The sequence below is a fragment of the Heliconius melpomene genome, chromosome 3 (assembly GCF_056956725.1).
Source record: "Heliconius melpomene rosina isolate 202511_hmr_F chromosome 3, ASM5695672v1, whole genome shotgun sequence".
Lineage (NCBI taxonomy): Eukaryota > Metazoa > Arthropoda > Insecta > Lepidoptera > Nymphalidae > Heliconius > Heliconius melpomene.
The window spans coordinates 9,137,666-9,160,049 of NC_140391.1; the positions used below are offsets into that span (position 1 = coordinate 9,137,666).

Below are 22,384 nucleotides of genomic sequence, written 5' to 3' on the forward strand. Positions count from 1 at the left end.
TTATGAAGTATCCTTTCTTTGTCCACTAGTAATCCTTTAGAATTAAACTTAACTCTAGCTTTGCAACCTTTGGTCCTCTTAGAACAATAATAATACTGATAACGTCTGTTTTTAGAAAAGGTATAACCGTTCAGCATTAGTAATTTCGTGCCTTGTTTTGTTGGTATGTATCTAATTATAAAGGCTCCTGCAAAAAAACACCATTTCAATACACTAATAATATTGTAGGTTCATATTTCGTCATTTTTTCAAAACAAATCAGATAAAATTCAAATTCAACTATTTTTATTCAAAATAAAAAGTTATACCTTCATTTTTTGAACGTCAAATAATTTACCACCAGTTCACTAAAGTCAGTGCCTCAGACCTGAGAAGAACCGGCGCAAGAAACTCAGCCAGACTTATTTTTTAAGCTTTTAAACAAATACATATTTAATTATTTGTGACAATGATACCTTTGAAACAGATTGGAGCGAGCATTTTATTCCCAAGGCGTGTTTAAGCTTTGATCATGTCGACTAAATTTATATGCTGCTCTTGAATGAAATTTTAGTGTTTCTATAGTTGTGTATCCATTTAAAAAAAAAATGTTTAACGACTTTATTTCGATTATTTTAATTACTGATAATCATGGCTTTATTCCTATTGTATGTCTAATGTTCTAATTGTATGAATTCAAATAATGTTATTAAAATGTATATTAAATTAACCTACTGTTCACGGAATTTCTAGTATTTGACAAATTTCCTGCAACCGTCATCTTAGGAGAACTTATTTCTTTTTAGCACAAGATGTATCGAAATAAAAACTATATTTTTTTTTGCTTCGCCTTCTCTCTCTACTGCTGAAGTTTGATGTGACTAATGAATCATATAGTAAGATTATCCATGAAGTGTAGTTTTATTTAATATCTTATCACAAAAGTTAAAGAAAAATCTTAAATTTCATTTCTTCCAAAAAAGTAAATACACCATTATATCTTATAATTAAGTTTAGCCATATTTTCATTTTATATCTATGACACTTTTACATATTGACCATTTGACAGCACAACATATTTTGGCGGAGGATGGCCGTGGTTTAAATTGTAGTCATCTATAATTTTCCCATCTGAGTCTAATTTAACTCGCGCCTTACATCCCTTGTCTTTCTTTGAACAGTAGTACCGTTGAGATGCTGATCTACTATGCTTAGAAAACGTGTAACCATTTACCATTAGTAAACGAGAACCTTTTCTTGCCAAAATATATTTTATATCTAAACCTAAAAATAATCATTTTATCAAATATAAATTTAGGTAATCACGTCATATTAAAAAGGAGTAATGTGCAGTTTTCTAATTAAATTACAACATTTGCAGGGTTCCGTATCTATTAAGGAAAAAAAGAACCCTTATAACACCACTGTTGTTCTTCCGTCTGTTCGTCTGTCAAGATCCTTTATCTGAGGAACGCTTGGAGAAATCGAGTTGATAATCAAACCATATGCTCTGGTCTACGGTCCTTTATTTACTAGAAAAATCGTAATTCTACATTTACTTAAAAAAAGATGTTATATATTTGAATTTATATCACCAAAAACGCGTATGATGACAGTATAAAGGGAATCAAAATTAATAGGGTACTTCCGGATGACCCATAATTATTAAATTTAACCGCTAGCATTTACAGGATTTACTAGGGTGGGTGCACCAGTAACAAATCATTTAAGCAACATTTTGAAACAAAAAATTTGATGCTGTCACTCAATTATTGCAAGTCTCAAGGCGCAATGTGCCTAAGATCAATCAGGTTGTACCAGTAGTGAACCACTAAATAAAACAAACAATTTCAATTAAGAAAATGCACTTATTTATTATCACTTAACATAAGTTTTGTACTCAGTTTTAATCACAACTTTAGATCAGTCTAAGTTTCATATTATCTCTTAACTAATAATCTAATTTAATAATTCTTTGAGAATAATATCACAGACATAACTGTAATAATTTGCAATAAAATAACACAACTCAAAACATGAAATAATTTAGGTCTATACGGTTCATAGTATCTCTTAAGGCTACATACAACTTTTATAATAGTACTTAATTAAACTTAGGTAACTTAATAATTCTTGGAGATTGAGATCACTGACATACCTGTTATAATTTGCGATAAAATGTTTATAAAGTAAAATGACTCGAACCTTAATTTTAATTATGAAATAAAAGAAGTGATAAAAGAGACGTCTTGAGAATATCAAAGAAACTTCAATCAAAAAACGATCTTTTACTGGAACAAACTCATTATATAGATTTTACCAGCAATGAACCACTGGCCAACAACAGGAACAGTATGTTTTTTTAAATGTTTAATGTAATATTTTATTACAATATTATAAGTAAATATAAATAGAAAAGTAAATATTAAAAATATGATAAAAATCTTAAACACGAGTGGTTGACCAAATGGAATATTACTGGAAATCATAGAATTTGTGTTCCACTAGTTAACCGATAATAATCTTTCTAAATTAGCACTTTTTCATAATATAAAAAGTAATACTAATACTGTATTCGTTATATTATATGATTAACTCCCAAATGTGTTACGATCAAAGATATAAACAAAGATTCAAATAGATTAATATAATTTACCATCGTACACGTGCTTACTAAAATGGCCGTCCGAGTCGAAAGAAATAAATTTCGATTCCTTCTTTGTGTTTTTAGTAATACAGATTGCGTATGTATCAGCTTTAGCTATGTTGATATGATTGGTAAAAGTACGGCAGATCTACCAATCGTAAAAAAAGTAGCGGGAAATAAAAAATATGATTAATATTTAGGTTTGAAGTTTGAAATGGTCTATTACTAGTGTATAGTGTGGGACTGGTGCACCCAACCTAGTTCAGGGAAAAATCTGAAAACTATACTTAACTATACTTTGTGGTTAAATGCTAAAAAATAAATCAAAATCTGGGGCTAGTGAGGTATCAGATGAAAGAGCTCTGGCTAACCTAAGCTTGAATTTCAGAAAGGGCTCCAGCGATTTTTGTACGAAACCCTCGGTCAGCATGACTCTCGCTTATCCTGTCTTTTATAATATGCAAGTATGTTTTAAGCGAAAATAAAATAAAAATTATTTAATAATTCATTTATTTCGATTAAATACTAATAGAATCACATTAAACAATAGTAGATATTTTTCTCCTAAAATAATTTAAATATTTTAACATTCAAGTAATTTGGGTCAATATTTATTATTTTCACGTTTCACAAATTTCCACTACATAATTATTACAAATAGATATTTCTTTTCAGTACAAACTGTATCAAACAACAACCATTACATCGCCACCTACTCTGTATTTACATAAAGTAAGCTGTATGTGCTATTGAAACCATTAACTATCTTACTTATCTATATATATAAAATCGAAAGGTCACTCACTCATCACGAAATCTCAGAAACTACATGTGCTAGGAATTTCAAATTTTGCATAGGAGTTATTTATAGGACGTAGGTGCTCGCTAAGACGGGAATTTGCAATATTCGTCTTCTAAGGGATTGTTTTTGGGGTCGAAAGTTTGTATGAAACTTCGTTACTACAAATGCTAGGAGTCTCAAATTTTGCATAGACGTCACTAGGACGTAGCCATGGGGACAGAAAATAATAATAACATAGTTCACGCGGGTGAAACCGCGAGCGGGCCGCTAGTAATATTATAAATGTGAAAGATTCTGAGATTGAGTGTTCGTTGCATTATCTAGATTTAAATGAAACATTACAGAAAAATAGATTTTACATAAAAATAACAATTTATATAAACATTTTGTATAATTTGGTTATTATACAACAATAATTTAAGGCAAACGAAGACGCGCATGGGTCGCTGGTATTTTATGGTATTTAACATAAAATACCAAAAAGAATGCACGAAATGTAGTTTTACCTAATATATGATTTAAAAAATCAAGGGGGCCAACTATATAATAGCTTTATGTTACCGGGGTCGACGAACAGAAAAGTTATACTGTAGGTATATATGTCACAATTACTTTCTAGTTACATCCTCAGTTCAATCTATGATGACACTTTTACATATTGACCATTTGACAGCACAATATATTGAGGCGGAGGATGATCATGTTCTAAATTATCGTCACTTGTAATATTTCCATCCGAGTCGATTTTAACTCGCGCTCTACAACCTCTGAGCTTCTTTGAACAGTAGTACAATTGACACATGCTGTGCTTGTAGAACGTATAACCGTTTATCATTAGTAAATTCGAACCGTTTCTTGTGGTAATATATTTTATATCGAAACAACCTAAAACAGTTTTTATAAATTATATGTATATATTGGACAATATATGCTTGGAGAGCTTGATGGTTGGACTGCTTGATTCGAAAACAAAACAATAGGTTTCAATATTTTTTTATTCTCTTAAATTATCTGTAAAATAACAGTACCAGTACCTGTGATATATAAACAATTAATAATAATATACACACAGATTTCAAAGGAGGTTTTTACGTATATATCCTTAGATAATTTCCATCTGGTCCTATAGTATATTTTGGGGGTAGATGTGTATGATACCCTTGGATCAACAGAATCCTGCCATCAGAGTCCAATCTGATCCTACACTTACAATTACTATTTTTCTGAGAACAATAATAAATATTCTTTGCACGATTGTTCTGAGAAAATGTGTATTTATTGAACATGAGTAAAAGCTTCCCCCGCCGTGATGGAATCAGGTCGTAAGAGAAAGCTGAAAATAACAGTACCTATTTAATTATTACCGTTGATTTATTTGTTCACATTTACGATTGATACAAATATTTAAGAAACTGCTCACCGTTCTCCGAGTACCTAATATAAAAAAATAATGTCATGGTATTTATTTGATCAAAAAATAAAAACGTATATCGTATTAAATAGACTGATAATCTAAAATTGCAATGGCTTTAAGGTTCTTTAACCAATAGGTTAAATGAGACCCTATTACTAAGACTCCCCTGTCCGTTAATTCGTCTGTCCGTCGGTCTCTATCTCATGAACCGTGGAAAACAACAATAGAATTTTTCACAGATGATGTATTTCTGTTGCCTCTATAACAACAAACACTAAACATAGTATACTTGAAGTATCTATTAATATAATTCTTAAATGATATATAGATTGGTTTTTGTACCTAACGTTCTACTTCTACTGAGCCTATTATTATTATTATTATTATATACATATATGTCGCCATTTATTAGCAATAAAAGTACGTTCTATCCGCCATAACTCCAAAAATAAGGTAGTAGATAAAAAATACAATACCTATGTATAAAACTAAAACATTTTTATTCATCACACTTTATAAAATTCACCATCGTTAGTAACAATATAATTGGGCGGACTATGTGTATGTCTCACATTGACTCTGATCAATTCGCCTTCTTTATTAAACTTAACATTCGCGTAACATCCAGATTTCTTTTTCGAACAATAGAAATTTCTAGATTTTGAATGCATTCTATAATAGGTATAGGTGTCCAACATGAGCAACTGCTGTCTACCTTTGCGTGACGGTATGAAATAATAATCTGGAAAACAGAAAATTTGATATTTAAAAAAAATATTTACATAACTAGGTACTAAAGAAATCGATGGCTAACGAACATTAATATCATTAGTCAGCTTATAAATCTTAAAAGTATTACGGAATGTATTTAAATATATAATTTAAAGTGTCACTTTGAATCAACTCTTTAACCGGATTTCTATTGACTACTAGTGAGTCTAACCGTGACCACGGACCGCTGCAAAGTGTTCGGAACAACATATCATCTCATTAAGGTCACGGACCTTACATATTGTAATCTATAAAAGAAAACGACATCTCAAGATCGATCTCAAGATGGACCTAGGAATATTTATACTTATTAACAGGATGTAAAGTAAAGTACACATGCATATACCCATGAGTGCTTAGGGTACTCTACATGGGTAGGGTAACAATGTTCCCGCATGCAGTGCAAATATATATTGGAAATAATATCACATTATATTTTTATAAGTTATACTCTTTATACTGAGAAAATATTAGTAAAATTGATAAATTAGAAGTGTTGTATACACTTCGAATTCTGTGCTCTCATAACACCGAGCCATCCACAAAACCACGTACGCATTTGAACTCAAAATTATATAAATTCCATCATTTTCTATACAATTTTTAGAATTCTATCTATTCTATTAATATTACTGCGGATACGTAAAAATATAAAAATGCTTAGTATCTACATATTAAATTACACAACGTACTTAACAACTTACGCTAAACACGTACAAAAATTCAATAGCACTGCATGCTAACCTCACAATTATGGCTTTAAAATTCGAAATAACGAATGCCACGTTATCAATTTTATCTTATCACTAACGTCGTTTAGAGCTTAGCAGGGTAGGTATTTTTGTAGGTACTGATCGTATAAGCCAGCGGTTATTTTTGTATTGATCATACATACAGGTATAAAGGCCATTTACCTAACCACGCAGTCTCTAGAACGGCGGAAAGAGGAGAGAGTGTGATGGCACTATTTTCTGTTTCTATCTACATTGTGAATGTGAAGGTGTAACATGAATTTACGGTACGTATAACACACGCGAAATATTTGTCTTGAATTTACTTAAAAAAAGTGTTATATTTCTTATTAGAGTTAATTTATTTTTAACATTTTATTAAGAAAGCTTGTTATTAAAAATGTTTTTTTCTTAATTTTTTTCTTTCTTTTATTTTTTTAGCTATATTTCACAAATATTTATATAACACTGGATTCATAGTAGGGATAATTATTAGTCTGTATTTATAAGTGAAGAGGTTTTGATAAGCAATATTAAGTAAAATTTTAAAATGTATTATATTATAAAATAATTAATTATATAATATGTCTTAAAAAATTTAAATACCAATTTATTTTTTCCATTTTATTTATAAACAGCATACCCTAAATTTATATGTAATATATAGAATCATATATACAATATTTTAAGGCCAGTCACAGGGGCACAAGCATACAATTGTAAATGCACAGGTTGTGGGTTCGATTACCACACAAGGTAATGGAATATTTAATTTTTCCTTGCTCTGGTATTGAGGTAAAAGCTGGTCATTGAGTTCTGCCACTAGTACACTATATACATCCAAGTGAGAAACAGAAGGGTTTTAATGGAAACAAAGTGTTTTTACACTAGGTTTCCAAGTTCTGCTTACCATGCTACAGTGTGGGATGTGAAATGACAATAATTTAAATTGATACTAATACAAAAAAAAACCTAATAGAAAACTGAGAATTAAGAGTGTTCAAGTAATTGATTGTCATTATTAATATTAATAATGATAATCAATTATTTTTATAACAAATGTAATCCAATATAATTGGAGTTTGAGGCCATTATGGTGCAACAGAAGTGTTTAACTGTGTTGCTTGAGAGTTCGAGTGATGTTCAGCCAATCAACATGGAATATCTCAAAAACTAGCCAGAAAGTGGAGAATAGTATGTGAACACACTTCACACTTTCCTCTTCTTAAGTTTACTCTGACCGCCCTTCTATATTTATGTAGGATACAATATGAATCATTTTGTTACACTTTCATATAGTTCCCGAATTTGTCTCGCCGATAATCAGCTGGCCGATGTGCATGAATTAGTGAAGATTTCAAAAAATCTTTATGGTTAAGAGCCATTTTAATAAAGGCATGACAACCTTTATATCTTTTAGAGCAATACCAGAGTATTGAATTCTTATTTCGGCCGTCTTTCCAATATGTATAGCCGTCTAGCATTAATATATGACCTTTTCTTGCCGGTAAGTATATAATGCGGCCTGAAAAGAGTTTTTGTTATAACAAGTGTTTCTAATAAAAATGAAATAACTATATTAAAATATTATATAAAGGTAAATGGAATTGTTAATAATACAATATTTCCGGTACATGCTTCATACTTTAATAAAGCTTCTCGAGTTCTACAGTAAAAACTAGGTTTCTTAAGAATTATAAGAAAAAATTATAAGATATCTATGAATAATAATTTACTTTTACTTTTATGAGTCTCTCATCTTATCGTAAGAGATATTACAGCCTATAATAGTAAAATGTACTTATATTACTATATATACATTTCATTATAAGAATTAATATTAGTATAGCTGATAATTTATTTTTAATCTATCTTGTATATAAATAAAATTCAGTGGACTGTATATATATATATATATATGCTTAGTATAAATTACTTAACTAACTTTAAAATTTTGTTCTATATCTGTATACATTAGCTATACATATATCTATTTAAATAGAGCACATAGCCTAATTACGAATAATAAGTGTTACAAGATATTAGTGAGCCTTTCATTATTATTTAACACAATAAAAGGCATATGCCGAAAAAAACATTGCAAAGCCATCTGAGGTGGCCAAACTTCAATAGCAATAAAACTTATTCTAGGCACTTACCTTACTGCCGCCTTTTCATGTACCCTTCCAACATCATGGTATTCTAACGCAAAGCACTTTTACACTTCCACAGATCACTAAAATTCACTTTTTCAACTTAAATTTTATATATTATTTTTATAAAACGCAGCAAACAAAACATTTAACGATTGACATTAATGTATAGGTTAGAATACATAACTTTTGCAAAACACTCCACTAATCACTTACCTCGCACAATATAACTAAATTATCACATTTTGAACCAAAACAAAGTTAATAAACTACAAATATATTTTGAAAAATGCATTTTAAAAATTATTTGTAAATATATATTCATAGTTTTTGACAATTCTTAACAACAACTAGTGACGTTGCTGAAGCAACGGTTACCGTATTTTTTTGTTAAGCAACAGACAAGCTTAAAATTTTCGTGTTAGTAGTACATTTTTTTTATAATAATTTAAAGTAATAAAAAATATTAAAACTATTTATTATTTTAACTTTTTACGTATATTAAAGATAGATTTGATAATTCAGTTACCAAGTTATATTTGTTAATCATTATCGTTAAATGATACAATGACAAAAATGTAACGCACATCCCCACGTAGTTGACGTTTGTCGACGCTTAGAAATAACCTATAATATATTGTTTATTTTCACAAAATTATGGAATTTGCCGCCCTACATTATAACATAAGTAATTCATATAGAATAACTTACGTGAAATATTCTTAAATTATGTTCTTAAAACGTGCATTTAACGCTTGATAAAATTTTCCTATTTATAATTATTTGTAGTATAAATGGTTTTAGTGCTTATCTTTATAATTTCTTATTAATTAGTTATTGGACTATTTTGTGAATACTTTAAAATAATTTGTTTGATATACAGTGATCGATAAGGGTATATAAAAATTGTGTTTTATATTATTTGTTGAAATGGCGGGAAGGATAAGTTATCATAGATTTCAGGTATGTACTAGTGTCTTTAAGTAGGTTTTGTTATTTTTAGATATTATTACTGTTTGAGGCACTATAACCAAAATTAATCTTTTCTTTATATTTATTAAATTTAGATAAAAGACAAAACGTTGAAAGCATATTTATTTAGAATATTAATAGAGACAACAATAATAATAGAGACTCACAAGGTTAGACTATTTTTAAAAAATATATGATTACAAATTTTTTTTTTTTTTAAAATCACTTTGTCATTTTTATTTATTTTGCTTCTAATGAAGTATACTTACACTTCTCACATTGAAGAAAATTTAAATAACTCTTCCCCTTACTAGGAGAGGTTGATCTTACAAATCTTCAGTTAAATAAAAAAAAATTATAATTAACAGTAATATTGTATAATAAATATTGACTGTTACATTAAAGGAAAAGATGTTTATAACAAGAAATCAAAGTGTAATAATAACAGTGACATTTTTTATAGTCAACATGTGTTCATCTAATGGCTTCGGCATATTATTCTATAAAGTATATTTATTTCATTTCAACACATTTTTTTATAAAAAATGCCTCTATCTCTGATATTAGTTTAGTTTTGAATATATTTGAAGTTTGTGGCTGACATGACGCAGTATGACTGTAAACTTGATAGTTGTGGGTCCAAAGTCCCCATGCAAGGGAATGTCTATACATATATATTTTTTATTAATTTGAGCTCATGCAATCAGTTCGAAGACTATGAGCAGATTAGTTGAAAGAATGTGGCGGGTGAAGCTTGCATCGCATTAGATAAAGCTTCACATAGAGAGTTGCAAAATGTAGCGTCTCTTTAGTCGGCTTGTCATGTTCTGGCTGATTAATTGGCTAGCCCAAAAGTAACATCATGTGTATCCAACGAGTTCAAAATAACATTCTGCGTAACATAGCAAATGCCCCGTGGTTCTCAAAAAACGACGAGATCCACGAATATCTTAATGTCCCCACAGTTCAGGCTGAAATTGAAAAACACAGGAAGAAGTACGCATACCGTCTCTCGATCCATCCAAATGTCCTGGCAAATGATCTTTTAAAACCCTTACCTAGAAGGCTGAAAAGGAAGGATGTGCTATAAAAAGGCAGACGAGTCACTGGCCTCGTCGGCTAAACGCCATTTACACCCAGGCCATCTGCTTATAGTCTTGCGACTGATCGCAGATTTTTAATACTCAAAAAAAAAAAAAAAATTGGCTAGCCAGAGGATTTGGGTGTTTGAACAATCTGGTTTTATATTTAGAAGATAAAAATAACTATGTCTATATTTAAAGTCTGTGTTGTAAAGACATCAAATAACTCATAATTAATGAATGTATTTTATTTTCAGGTATGTCACATTAAATGGTATGATTTTTTTTATTTATGCAAAATAGATGAATTTTCCTTGCTTTATGAAATAAAATAATGCTTTAGTCAACTAAAGTAAAAAAAAAAACATGTTTATTTGTAATTTACATCAAATAATTATTAAAAATATATATATTTTTGTTCTTTTTAATAAACTGTCAACATGTGTTGAAAGTTTCTAAAAAAATTACTTTATTTAGGTATATAGCAAAAGTAACATATTTTCAAAGAATTATAAAATTTATGTGAAGATAAATATAATGTTTTTTTATAATTTATATTAATTGTATAATACTAATATAATTTATATTGATGATAAGGAAACAAAATAAAAATTACCTATTTTATTTATTTTACCCATTATTTTTATTTTATTAAAAAAGCGCCGTGGACCAAGCATCTGTAGTCTCTATCTAAACAAAAAAAAATATGTTTTTTTTTTCATTTTACTTATTTTTATTGTTTGCATTATTTTTATTGTATTAAGACATGAAGATCTCAACTTTCCTTTCACTTTAGTGATCATTTATTTTAATCTATAGATACATACTTAAGTATATAATATTTTTTTTTTGACACATATGTACTGTAATGATTAAACACTATTTTAAATTCTATTTTAAAAGAAATATAAGTTTAATACTGGTTTAATTTTTAAAAATTATGTCAATCATGTAAATATATAAAATATGTATATATATTACTTGTCACTTGATGTACATTGGTACGGTATTTTTGTAACTTTTATTCATTAACATGACTTCACTATAATAATAAGTAGAGAAACAAAAGAAGACAGAAGAATAAGTTATATACATTTTATATTCTGTATAATAATATTAGCTTCACTATTTATAGAAATAATATAATGAATTCTACTATAATAATTCAACCTAGATTTAATTGTATTTATTTAAACTTTTTTAAAATTATGTATTTAAAATAATAAAAATTGTATTTTGTTATGTCACGTATGTTATTCCTTACAGTTGCTCTCATCATACCATCTCGTAAACGTTCGAAATACTCTCAAGGGCTACTATTGTATGAAGGTTATACATATTCTATAAGAAATTTAAAGAAATCAGGTACATATTGGACTTGTTCCAGTCATCATAAGAAAGGTTGTAAAGCTAAATTAACAACTATTGATAGGAATAATACAACTAGAGTTATCGAAATATGGGCTATACATAATCATCCTCAACCAGATGTTCATGTTCCTAGTGAAATGATTATATTGAATTGAATGTATATATATTTTATATTTTAATTTTGTTGTTATAAATATGTTATTAAAATTAAGCTTTATATTTTGTTTTTTTTAACAGACATATGTATATGTTGTTGTTGATGATCATGTTATTTGGTTTTAATATTACATTATGTTATTTACATTATCATATAATTAATCACTGCTGAGTAAGTTTAATTATATATTTTTTATTTTATTTTAATAAATATAAAGATATTGTATAATTTGATTTAAGTAGCCATATTTCTTTTGATAACAGTAAATAAATGTTATCATTCTATATGGTAATGTTTTATAGAAAAGTATTACAGGAGTCATAAACAGATATTAGTGCATGAAAAAAAATTTTGCTCCAAATAGTGTTAGTAAAAATGGTATTTCTTGGTGACATTATTCTAAAGAATGCAAAGCTCAAATATGGCTTTCAAGTAGGGTGCTCTAGTTAGTATCAATTCTACCCACACTCATAAACCCCTGTATATTATGTCAGTAGTAGAAGCAAAGTTACTAATTAATATTCTATTATGAAGATGGCTTAGTTAGTTTATCTTATTTGTTATTTGAGGAAAGTATAATAAAAAACATTTAAGTTTTCAATATTATTTTATTTTAATTAAAGATAATTATGTATTTTGATTTAAGTAACTATATTTACACAACTAATCTTCAATAAACAATTATGATAATGTTTTGCAGAAATACACTATACAACATCAAGAAGAGGTAAACAGCTGTTAGTGCATGAAGAATATGTTTATGCTAGAAATAGTGTTAGCAAGGCTGGTGTTTCTTGGTCATGCTCATCGCGTGTTTCCAAAAAATGCAAAGCTCAAGTATGGCTTTCGAACGAGGGTACTCTAGTTGTTATAAATCCGAACCACACTCACGAACCCCCTGTATATTATGTTGATAGTAGGGGCCAATATATCAGGACAAGTTGTTGACTGTTTTATAGTTGTTAATAAATATACAGATATTTTTTTTATCTTTTGAAACTTGCTTTTCCGTATACTAGAAACAATTTTACTAGTAACTAAGTATATGAATGTAAAAGACAAAGTAGTAATGTAAGCAAACAAAAAGATCAAAAAGAGGTATAAAAATATGTTTTAAAATTATATAATATATAACTTTTTAAATCGTTCAATAAATTACACGTTATTCCCTATTTTTAGGACCGATATATATAAATTGTAGAAGAGGTAAAGGCAAAGTTATATTATATGAAAATTATACTTATTACAAGACGAAAGAGGCCAAGTACTGTTCATCTTGGGTGTGCACATCCCGAACATCTAAACACTGCCGAGCGAAAATACGTGTGACTGTCGAAGACACCATCACTGACATGGGTATTCGCCATAGTCATGTGCCTCCTCAGTTTTATAGAAGCCCAACTGGACAATATATTCGATTTTAAAATACACCTATCCCCCGATTTACATGGTAGTTTTTTTACACGTTTTCACTTTTACACGGTTTTCCAAATAAGTTTTTTTTTGTTTTTATCGCACTCGTGACATAAATCGCTGCTTGGCTCAATATGAAGAAGTTTACAAAGATCTTACAAAAAATTCGAAGCAATTGTTAATAACCGATTTTATTACCATCTCCCATGATGTAAATATTTCTGCTTCAAAGATCGAATCGGCACAAATAAATTCAAGTGATGAAAATGAATTTGAACCTTCGATTCCGAAAAAAAAATGAGAGTAATTTCTAACTGTGATGAATGATAATAAAATGGTTTTATTTTTTGTTCTTCTGTTTAATGTATTGTAATTAAATAAAAAAAACAGTGTTTCCGTAATAAATTACATATTTTAACCTGTCAATGCATTATATTTTTATGTCTGTATACACCTAAAAATATTGAAAAAAATCACAACTGTTAAATAGCAAAATTATGCATTTTCTGCAAGCTTTTCGATTTACACGGTTTTGACTTGAAAAATTTTAATTTTCGATTTACACGGTTTTCTCAGGAACGTATCTACCGTGTAAATCGGGGAATAGATGTATAGTATTATTTAGTTTAATATTAATTAGTTACTTAAGTGGAGTTAGAGGTTGTAGGTTTGATATCCACTCGAGGAAATGAAATATTTATATTTTCATTTCCTTGCTCTAGTAACAAGGCAAAGCTCGGCGTTCGGTTCCGCCACTCAACACGCAATGCCTACAGAATTTGGCGTCTTAATGGGAACGGAGTGTTATGTTCCTGAAGCATGCTTGGAATGATTTTATTATGATGTCTATTTCCTTGATTAAGTTTATATGTGATAGTAAAAACTAGCTAAATAAAGAATCTCTATATTATCTCCAAAAATATTTCAATTTTCACGTATCATTTATGTACCTTAATGCAATTATATACAGATAAGTAAAAATTTTAAACAATTATTTTAGAATAACATTCCAAGTTAAATATAAACTATTCTTACTTTGACCATTTTCCCAAAACACCCAAAACCTTGTAAATATTTTAATATTTTAGTTTAGGTATCTATATATATTTGTCATGTGCGGCCTGTGGGAATTTTGTAAAAAATACTATAAAAATATAAACCATACTTTCTCGTATTTACTGTGCGTAAAGATATTTTTAAAAGAATGTAAGTAAAAACCTGGGCTAAACACTAGATTATTCCGACTCCACTATTCATACGCCCATATCTTTAAGTAATAATAAAAAATGTTGGATAATCTTAATAAAAAAAATACTACTAGTAATATTTTTAAAAAAAATTGAATATCGGTAGCTACTGAACAGGTACTCAATATTTACTTTTCTATTCATGGACATATCTAGAGATATTTTCTGAGTGACCCTTGGACTTTATCTTTGAAGAGATATATTCGTGTAAAAGTTTTTTCATGGTAAATTTTTTGTTAGCAATTTCTGGGGTGGACACGAACCACCCCGCGCCCCCAATTCCTACGCTCATGCTCATGTTTCTATCGATACTTGACTAGATCTATAGTCTATATCTACTATCGGACGCTTTCTAATACTGAATTTTTTATTTATTTAAGCTAAAATAAAAAGTTATACCAAAATGTATTTTTTATTAGAAATTAATATTATTGTACACTTTAATTATATTTGCTGTGATATAAATGATCTTCAAAATGATAAATGTCGTATTATATTAGAATTATATCGTCAATTATTTTTGTTTTTATTATTTGCATGTTACCATTTTATAAAGCTAAGTAAAACGTAAAACTTTTATTTTTAGTTATATTATAATGTATTACGCCTACTTTCAAAAATACTAAAACAATAATCAATTTCAGTTCCAGTACTGATAAAGGGTGATAAGAAAGGCAAATTCGTACTCCTCTACAAAGGCTACAAGTACACGAGACGTACTAAATCAAAGAAGGGCATAGTTTGGAAGTGTGTTTCGAGTAAGAGTGATAAGTGCGACGCTTCTCTAACGACCGATGGTAATCTTAACGTAGTACTTTCCAAAGGGAAACATTTACATGAAAAGCCAGAGATAGGTGAACAAGCCAGCAAACACGTTTATTTTATGGCTCCTTAGATATTTGATTAAATTCGTTGATTTTTTTAAGCTTCGTAAGCAGTATTCTACTTGTAGCAGGGTAGGCAGAGGAAGCCTAGTGTTAAGATGCTCCGCCTTTTTTTTTGTAACATAGCGTGTTGAGTGGTGGAACTCAACGCCGTTGCTTGTTTTATTACTTTGAGAAAAAAAGTTAATATAATTCATTCGCTATGTTGGGAAACACGCAATGCCTCAAGAATTCGCCGGAAAGTGGACAATGAAAGTGTCTTAATGGGAAACGGAATGTGGATTCCCTCTGTCTACCCTGCTATATGATACAGCTTGAAACAAAAAAAAATTATACAATTCACGATAATTTTAACTATTTTTAATTACACAATCATGGTTAAATTTTATGATTATAAAATAATATACTTTCTTTTGTTCTATGTACCTAGTTAGTAGATTTTAAACTATGTGTAATTTAAGTTTTAAGCACATATATACTTACAGCCCTACCTACATATACCTCTATATATATTAGTTCTGTAAGAATTTCTCTTACACGATTTTTCTTACACGATTTCTCTTACACGACACATTACGGGTAAAAATATAATAGAGCTGATAATCTCCTCCTTTTACAGAAGTCGGTTAAAAAATGTTAAACAAAACGGCCATTGCCTTAGAAAAGCTCGCTATATGCGAGACATTTTTAAAATCTTACGTTTGGCATAATTGTTATTAGATCTAGACTTCTAGAGTCTAGACTGACCGATATCTTTTAGCAGAATTAATTATCATTATAATCAAAATTAACTTTAAATGTAATCACACGTCTACTTAAGTACAATTATTTTTTTTATATAATATATTATATAAAATATATTGGATTCTTAATAGATGGTAGCTATAAAGATTTTATACTTAAATTGGAGATTTTTTTTAGATACATTTTGTTCAATTTGAATATTATTGCTAGGTGTAGTTGTTTACATCATTTACGTATAGTCTTATTTTACATTTTTACGTAAGAATGTGTTTTTTAATAATATAAATAAAGATAACTATTTTATAAAGACTCAGTTTTGTTTCATTTAGTAACAAAATCTTAGTTACATTTTAATATAAAGAACCTATGCCTTATGACAGCATTTCACCTTTTATCTAATTGTTTATTAAAAACAATGTCACGTTTCTATTATGCGCTTTGGCTGGACACCAGAGTGAAGAAATGGAAATATAAACGTAAATAAATATTTCACATCCTCGAGTGGGGATCGAACCCACAACCGTCGCGTAACGTGGTGCACCGACACAAGCATGTGACTAAACGCGGTAGGTGGTGGGTTCGTTCCACACTCGAGAAAATGGAATATTTAATATTTTAAATAAGGCAAAAACGGCGGCGCTACTCAACATGCAATGCCTCTATGATTCGGCGGAAAATGGGGAACGGAACAGTTGATAGAGAACACAAAAAAGTTAATAAAAAACACGTAAAAAATATGAAAGCGATTTGATATACACGATATTCACAAATTTGATAAATTTCAGTGAAAGTAGTGACAGCGGTAGATGGGGCAACCCTCCTGATGCTCAACGGATACGTCTTCACCAACCCCTCCCCTATGTCAGGGGGTGAAAGGTGGTACTGCTCTGGTAGGATAAGGTGGAAGTGCGATGTCTGTTTGCACGTAAACGATGATTATGAATTAGTTTGCATTTCTCATGCGCACGCGCATCAGCCGCCTGTATACCAAATTACGTCTGATGGCTTATATTCTATGGCTATGCCATAATAAAACTCAATGTTTTTTTTTTGTCACTATGTACCTTTGGAACGTTGTTTCTTAAATTAAAATTAAATCACAATAGAGTTACGATTTATGAGAAATTGTAATAGAATATCGGAGTTTTTTTTACTATAAGTAAATCGGTTCCAGACAATCTGAATTTGTTTCAACTTGATGGTGTAAAAATATTTATTAGATATATTCGAAGAATATTAGATTTAAATGTTTTATGGATAACTTTTAAAACATATTTTCATCATCTATACCTATCCTTATCGTCTTGATGTTGTCAATAATATATTTTACTACACTTACTTACCTATGTGTACCTTGCTGTTTACCTTTACAACTTACCTGTAAATATAGCAGTTAGCTTTGTAATGTGTAAGGTAAATTTGTGAAATGAATACGTAATCGTCAAAATATTATAAGTAATTTATTAAATATAATGTATTGAATAATTTCAATAAACGTTATGTCTATATTTCGATTTAAATTTATTTTGTATGAATTTTTAAATTTTAATCTAATTGTCATAAATAGTGTTTGCTTGTGTGAATGCCTTATACTGGCTATTTTATGTTAATAGATGAAAATTATATACTTACTATACATATACAAATAAATATATTGAAAAATTGTAGTATTTCATTTATTTTTTCTATAATTTTTTTTGTACAAAAATAATTAAAATATTTAAATTCATATTCCATGAAACTGAAGATAACCTTTGCTGAAGTGATTCCTCATTAAAATTTGCTGTTGTTTCAGCTTGTTCGACTTACCTAGAAATCTTGGTTTCGATTCTCGTTCAATGTCAATTTAATGTTTCAAAAGATAATCATTTATCTATAGGTAGATAAAAAATGTCTATATTATAATAATAAAAAATTTTCCAAATTTTCGTAGTTTAGCCTAAACATGCTTTATTTTTTTAAATAACTGTTAAATTAGACAATTTTCAATTCAATTTTCTTTCCTTAGTGTGGACAAAAATTCAAAATCTTAAGATACAATTAATAACTCTTATTTTTTTTTTTTTTAACTAATTCCTAATTCTTGAACTCAACGAACATGAACTAATTCCACCAGTAACTGGAAAAAGGACTTTTATTTTTTTTTTTCCAACAAACAACGATAATCGATATTGGTACTGCACTGAGAGCATTTAAATAAGTGTGGGGCAAAATTGAGGCTAAATTCTGACCAAAACGTGGTATATTCCTCTTTAAACCACAGTCGTAACCCACCTAAGTTTTATTCGGTAAAAAGGGCAAATTTTGAAAATTAGAATATAATTTATATTCTTATTTTCAAATATAATGTTATATATTTTTGTATTATTTAGCTTTATTTTTATATTTGATATTTTTGTTTTGGATGGGTGTTTTTTCTAAGTTCTACTCATTGAATTTGAAGTAGCGAGTTAATCAGCTGTGTGTATATTACTTACAAGTATTATTAGATCCGTCTATTTATTTCGTGTTGAATATTTCTGATCTCGATTTAAAATTATTTTGATATTGTTAACGTGTTAAAAAAAATTATAGCTGTTATTTAATAAATAAAATAATCTTAAATACCCACTTACTTATGTGCTTATTTATGTTTTTCTTATTAAGTTGAAATTAATACACTAACCACCTAGAAGTATCTAACTAAATAATAAACTTCATAAATGATCTATTGTTTTTATTTATTTTTACCTCATTCCCATTTTTAATAATCCAAATCATTTCATATTTTATACAAGATTTACAATGTATTCTTTTATTTCAGTTACAGTACTTACACTGTCTACCGGAAACACGTTTCTCATAATAAACGGTCATACATTCAGAAAGGAGGTTTGTGTGAATGGAGCAACGAGCAGATGGTGTTGCAACGAGCCAAGTCACGGGAAATGTGATGTATACGCACATGTAAACGACAAATTTGAGCTGGTCCTCATGGTTAATAAGCATAACCACGCGCCTGTACTATGCAAGATATTGCAAGGCAGGATAATTTAGTTATTTTTTATTTTTTTTAATGTTTTTTTTTCCTATTTGTTTAAGTCTAAGGTTAAGGCAGCCTTTTTTAATTTCGCAATATTTTTTAGTTATATCCATTTGGATATGTTGATTGTCATTTCTCTTATTAATTAAATTTTTTGTGTTAAAAGTTATTTTAGTAATATACAGGTGTTTTATTTCAAGCCCTTTTGCTACTTATTTGGACTTTGATTGTATGGATGTTTTACGAGAGCATCGTTGTATTAGTAATATTAATTTATTTTTTAGTAAGTATGCTTCACAAATTTACCATGTTACCTATAATAATACTTATACATAATTATGTTGTTATTTTAAGTGAAAATTCACGAATCTCTTGAAAAATATTATTCCTCTATTTAAAAATGAAATTCTAAACTTTTTTTATATATATTTTTATGGCAATTATGATGTGCCTGAAACATCTCGGTTCGCCAGAGATTAAAATTATCATTAAGATTAGATTATTAGACTAACCTAACGTAGACAACATATCTTTGTACTTTTTGTATGCTATTTTAACTCTGGAAATTATGAATATAGTATAGATGCCTAATAACTATAACATACAGGTTATTGAAAAAACATTTTTTTTCAGCGGATAATTTGGAAAAAAGTTTCTTAAACTTAGACGAAGATGTTGACCGCGAAAGTGTTGCCGTGTTCCTAGAATCAAAAAATGGCAACACTCTTCTACAATACAATGGCTTTAGATATAGAAAGGCTTACAAAACCAGGAATGGTATGCGTTGGAATTGCTCATCAAACAAAAATTGTGGTAGCTTCGTATATTTAAACGATCAAGATGAGATTATCATGTCGTCGAAGGACCATGACCACGCGAGACCTTACGATCCATCTGATTTATATTCCCAGGGTATGTTTTTTATTCAATTTCTTTACTTTAAAAGAGTATCCAAACTGGTTATATAAAGTGCTAAACTAGTTAATTTTATATTCATTAGAAAACAATATAATCAATGTCTGAGGTCTATGAGTCAGTTCTAAAAATACAACCAATTTCAATACAAAATTTAGAACACGTTCAAAATATGTTATACGTACTCATTTTTCCCACAGATACTGCAGTAGTAATAACCTCTAGAAAGGGCAAAGAAATGCTCCTTTTCCGAAGCTATACATACAGGAAACAGTACGATAAAGGCTATAAGTCGAGATGGGTTTGTTCTACATTGAAGAACTGTAAAGCATACGTTTTCACAGATTCTAACAATCTCATAACGTCAGTGTGTGAAGAACACCAACACAACCCGCCAAAATACTACCGAAATCACAATAATTTGCTAGGAGCTCTTAGAATATAATGTCGTTTACCCTAATCTCTCCACTTTCCGGCCGTTTTGAGACATTCTGTTAGGTAACGAAACGCTGTTTTTTATACTGAACTAACGAAGTGGAAATATATAATTTTTGTTTAGTCTATTTACCCAAAAAAATCGTGTTTAATAATAATCAAACGCTTACTAATTGCTTGTTGATAGCGTTCAGTATTTCATTAAAATATTAATAATTTACAGTAGAATATTAAGCATACTTATTTATTAAATCAGCTTCACGCTGTATCCCGCACATAGCAGGGTAGGCAGAGGGAACCCAGTGTTAAGACACTCCGTTCCCACTTTCTGCCGAATTCTGGAGGCATCACGTGTTGAGTGGCAGAACTCAACGCCGCGCTTTGCCTCGACACCAGAGCGAAGAAAATGGAAATATAAACGTAAATATATATTAATAACGTATATTTCACTTCCTCGAGTTGGGATCGAACCCACAACCGTCGCGTTACAGTCACACCCTTGTGCCGCTGCGCCAAGACGGCCTCTAATTATTTTAATTTTTATTATATTAATTTAATTTATTTTAGTCTACTTATTTATTTGTTAGTTTATTTCATCAGATTTAGGTGAAATGCTAAGGAACGCTTTGTTGAGCTAACTTTAGGTGGAACTATTTTAAGAAAGAAAAATATATAGAACTAACCTTTAAAAATACTTGGTGAATAGAAGGCTTTATATAAATAAAATTATGAACTTTCCCTTGTGTATTATTTTTTATCTCATTAATTATTGGTAAAGAAGTCTAGAAGTATGTGCTTTCGCGCCTCCCTATCCAAACAAGCTTGGCAAAATTTCATTGAGTTTTAAATAGCAAGGCTTTTATTTTTTTATTTAACATAAAGAAATCTCTTAGGATCCCATATATCTACTGTGCAGTTGCATATTTGGTCATTTGTATATTTGTATAAAATGGTGGTAAGACGCAGGTCTATTAATAATGTGCTTGTATAAATAAATGTACTTGTGATAAAAATATGTTTATTTCATTACATAAAATTTGCCTTGACTTCACACGAGATAAAAAAGATTATTTTTTATTAAAAAATATAGCATTAACTACGATAATGATTAAGCTATACATACATATGTACATCATCATGAATCTTACTTCTAGAAGTCATTTTTCAATGTTCCAAACTAGGAAAGGTAAAAGTAATTTTAATAAATAAAATGAATAAAAAAAAAATTTTAAAAATCGGCATCTGTTTTGTCGCCGGACTTACCTACTTTAAAGTAACTTTTTAAAAATACTGAATTAACACAATGTAGATACCTACCTAGTATTTATATTTTACATAAACATAATATATATTTTGTAAAGTTATTAACATTTATTTTCTTAATAAGATCTTTGATTTTCGCGATTATTGCATTTGCACATTTTAAATGAATTCTTTAACCAGGTTTGTATGACTACTAGAGAGTTTCAAAAAGGCCTAGCCTAGCCTAAGCCTAGTATTTATTTTCAGTGACTACAGTGTTACAGATTTCTTTCAAAATAAAATATTTTAAATTATTCTTCATAAACATTTTCATATAATATATTTCTCTATATTTTATTGCTTTCAATTGACACGTCTTAAATTTAACTTAATTTTCTCTTTC

The 22,384-nt window shown here is 29.0% G+C and overlaps 1 protein-coding gene across 4 annotated transcripts in view; it reads left to right on the forward strand.

The window, feature by feature from the left end:
• Window positions 1–22,384, forward strand: part of LOC146540090 (uncharacterized) — a 318,142-nt gene that overhangs the window by 254,333 nt on the left and 41,425 nt on the right. The window lies entirely within an intron of this gene.